This window comes from Suricata suricatta, chromosome 15 (assembly GCF_006229205.1).
Source record: "Suricata suricatta isolate VVHF042 chromosome 15, meerkat_22Aug2017_6uvM2_HiC, whole genome shotgun sequence".
Taxonomy (NCBI): Eukaryota; Metazoa; Chordata; class Mammalia; order Carnivora; family Herpestidae; genus Suricata; species Suricata suricatta.
In genome coordinates this window covers 69862937-69867320 of record NC_043714.1, presented here as the reverse complement: position 1 = coordinate 69867320, position 4384 = coordinate 69862937, and positions in this window count along the sequence as shown.

The window sequence follows — 4384 nt, the reverse complement described above, 5'->3', positions numbered from 1 at the left end:
CAAGGGTTGATTCCATATTCAGTCCGTTTGCATTTAGGGAATCTTTACCTTATTTCTCTTTATTGTTTCTTCTTGCTTAAGGTAGAATGATTTTATGTCTCAATTTGTCTGGTACTGCCCAGAAATACACTTGTTATTCTAGTATAATTATAATAGTGCTTTTTTGTTTTTATGACTCTTCCAAGTGTCCAGGCTTGGATGACAAATTTATGGTCACTCCATTGTTTCAGGACAATCTTCACAGAAAGGACTTCTTGATCATTCAGGTCTTTTGCTGCATTTCTAAGCTTTTGCTGAGTGAAACATTTTCCTTCTATTTTATGACCTTTACTAGCAGAGACAGATAGCTCAAAATCAGCACCGCTGAGTCAAAAATTCTTAAAAACCTCAGAAAGCCAGATAGTTTTTGAGGAGCATATGAACTTCCAGTAAAAGTAAATAAATCAAGCAAAGTTGTTTATAACTTCCAATCATCTTTAGGGTGGAGTCATCCTAAAGAAGCAGCATGCGCACCATACAGCACAATGGAATTGCCTTAGAAATGGGAGCAGGGTGCTGTGTGGATGTATGGGAGAGACTGTATCTTTCCAGTCCAATCACACGTGGCCTACAGGTCCATTAATCAGGAGATGAATTCTGAAACAATTATCGCTTCTGTTCAGTTAAAAAAAGGATAGAGAGGCAAGATTGGCAGGCTCATTGGCAGGTGAAGGAAGCAGGTTAGTGCCATTTTCAAAGATTTTGAAGCACCTGGAATAGAGACATGCCAGAGGTGTCTTTTGTAACAGTTCAGGTTCAACTAGTATATTAAAAAAAATAAACTTTGAATTTCTTTGATTTTCTTCCTTGGTGCGGATGATAAGATTAGAGAAAAACACACCAAAAAAATGGCTTTCCTGTGTTTTGTATGTAATCAAAGAATATGTGATATTTAGTAGTAACTTTTCTCCTCCCTTAAAATAGGTATATAGAATTGTCAAATATTCCAGGAAATATAATGGCTCCATATTTATAGTTTTAATGTTGGAGGAATTTAGTTCAGTGATTTCTGCCTAAGGACTGTTGTTTCAAGATAATTTGCTCACTGGTTGTTTGATTCCACTCAAACACAGCTGTAAGTTCTTTCTTTCTATATTTGGAGATGAAGTGACTGATGGCTAACATTCACCATCTGGATGAGGGATGTGTTGGGTGGGAGAAAGGGGAGGGGACCTAGCAATGCATAGCTTTGCTGCATGGCTGGGAAGTCGTTTCTAGACTTCGCTACATCTTGCGTCCCAGTGCTGATCCTGACCTTTGAGTCTACGTGGCCAGAAGAGGCAATGAAAGCCTATATAAATTTTCCTCAGCTTTATCAGACCTAATGTCACCTTTGTGAGTTAATATTATGTAATACCCTCTGACCTTTTCTGAAATTAAATTCACAGGTGGTATAATCAAGCTCCACACATTAAAAAAACACGTAATATAATGACATAACAATGGCAAGAGAGCAAACATTGGGGAAATAATTTATAATACAAGTAACCTATACTTCAATACACAAATGTTCAGCCATGATTTACAAAGAAACATGATAGTCAAGCATTAGCCTCAAAATTTACATTTACGTTGGATGTAACAACCAAGAATGCAGAATGATGCATGTGTATTCTATCAGTGTCTCAAATACTATGAGTAGCTTTGCATTGGCGGCATGATTTTTATAAATGGGATAAATTCTTCAAAATTTTTATTAAAAAAAAGAACAATATTCCGTCATCTTATAAAGTTGCTTCCTTCTGGGAAAACTGAGTGTGTATTAAAACCTTGCAAGGGGCGCCTGGGTGGGTCAGTTGGTTAAGTGTTTGACTTTGGCTCAGGTAATGATCTTATGATTCGTGAGTTGGAGCCCCATGTTGGGCTCTGTGCTGACGGCTCAGAGTCTAGAACCTGCTTCAGATTCTGTGTCTCCTTCTTTTTCGCCCCTCCACTGCTTATGCTCTCTTTCTCTCTGTCTCTCAAAAATAAATAAACATTAAAAAAACACCTTGCAAAATACTTTGTGTTTTTGGTGCAAAACTGAGTTCTAGGCTTAGACAATTATGAAAAGAGTTTTGACCTATGTGAATGGCTGGAGGGACGTTCAAAGTCATGCATGACTTGGGGCAATTCTTCAAGGTATGGGACTGCACTTTGCATCTTACCATGTCTAACAGCCCTTGCCTGTCCCATTAAATTGCAGTCATGCCCTACCCCAAATACGTGACAACTAAAAATAAAGCGCCCTATCCTATCCATTTCCAAAGTGTCCTTTAGCAGATGATATTAAGTTCACTGAAAATACTCAGCTGTACAATTCACAAGCCAAGAATCATTTACATAAGACCTCATTTCCATTTTTTCCCTTTCAAGCTGTATAATTGGTGTTGTCCCTTACTAAGTCCTAATTAAAATGGGATAATCATATTTTCAGGGTAGATGGGTAAATTCTCAACAAACAATGGAGAGTGGATAGAATCTATATTATACCTGATGTATTTTATTTAAATTAGAAGCAATCTCAAATTTTCAGTGATGTCAGCAAACTGCTATATATTTTTTACACCTCCTGGCTTGTGGGTCAGCGTGGGTTCTGCCTAGGTTCAGTTAGTTAGCTCTAGCCTGAATGTCAGAAATTTGGTCCCTGGTACTGCCACTGCAGCTGGAGAAAAATTTCCTCATTTTGAATATCACTGGCAGCTCTCACACACAGTCCTTAGTGAGAGTCTGGTAAGTGGAGCTGAGAATAGCACTTTAACTGGAAGGGGGACAGGGAAGGGAATTTCTGACAGTCTCATCTTAGTGTGAGGTTGACTCTGCCTCCAAAGACTCATAAGGTGGGTGTATCAGTCAGTTTGTGTTAGGTTATGTTGTGTAACAACCAACTCCCAAACTCGCAAAAGCTTAAAACAGCAGATTTTTATTTTTTTCTCCTTATATTACATATCAGTTGCAGATTAGCAGTTAATCATGATCTGTCTAGATAGAATCAGGGTGGCTAGAGCAGTCACCATCTCAATTATTTCTTATTGGTGTGCCAGAGACAGAAATCTGGGTGTAGTGCCTTTTAAAATTACCAAGCTAGCCACAACAAAGCTCACTTCCAATTTCATTTGCAAAAGCAAACCAAAGGGCCACACATAATTCTAAGGAGTGTAGAAAGTATAAGCCTGTTATATATCCAGAAGACTCTGGAAATATATGGCATACTGCATTAATGATAACCATGCTGGTACATTTTTCACACATGGATAGGGAGTTCAGATCCTGGGGAAACTCCCATTCAAGACAAATGTCCACTACAGACGGTCTTATTTATATCTTTTCTATATATTGCCACGCTCAGTCTAGCTCAGTAGCTATTAGTAACATAGTAAGTACCGAATGAATGTCTTTGGAATAAAAGGATATGAATATAGTTGTTTGAATTACCAAATCTCACTATAAATAAAGCTTCAAGAGATACTTTGCTATTTTAACTCCACACTGTAAAGCATGATAAATACTAGTGTTATTGGTATGCAGTGGTGCATTTAGAAAACTTGAGATCCAGAATGGCACATTGGAAAGAGAGAGAAAAAAGATGTTCATCTCAACATTGCTTTGAATGTGTTCACTAGTTGGTTTCCAATAGTGGGGACTTTCTCTCGTGCCTAGTACAGAGTTGGGTGCACCGCAGATACACAATAAAAGTAGTTCTGCAATCATTACCTAGGTAGTCTTGGGGAAGTCACGTCAATTTAGTCACAGGTTCATTACCTGCACAACACACACACACACACACACACACACACACACACACACACACACACACAGTGTTAATCTCTGCCTTTTGTATTGTAAGGATCTCCTATACAATAGAGAGCAATACAATTGGGCGAAAGTGTCATGTAATGTACTAATAACACAGTACCTGCCACAAAGAGTCCACTCAATAGCTGTTTGTTGACTGAGTAAACATTTGGCGTATTCTTATTGTGGAATGGGGTGGGTATCTAAGTAAGCCTGTAGTGTATTTACAAAAGTTTGCCCAAGTGCTGGGGTTGAGGAGTTTTGGCAACCTGTTTCCTACCAAATCAACAATATATGATAACACTTATTGGGCTCCGTCCTCATCTCTCAAAGGTCAAACACTTCACAACTCCTGATTGGCTCCGGGAGCTCGCTTTCCCTCTTGGGCTAATAAGGGCCCCTCCCGCTAGCCTTCAGCCAACTGCCGCCAAGCCCCGCCTCCCAGGGCTCCTCTCCAATCGGATGCGAGCCCTGGGCCCAACCCCCGCGAATCACGTGACGCGACCAGGCCCGCTTCCGGCGCGTCGCGGGCGGCTGACGTCGCTGGGCCCCGCGTCGCGTCAGGGCTGGC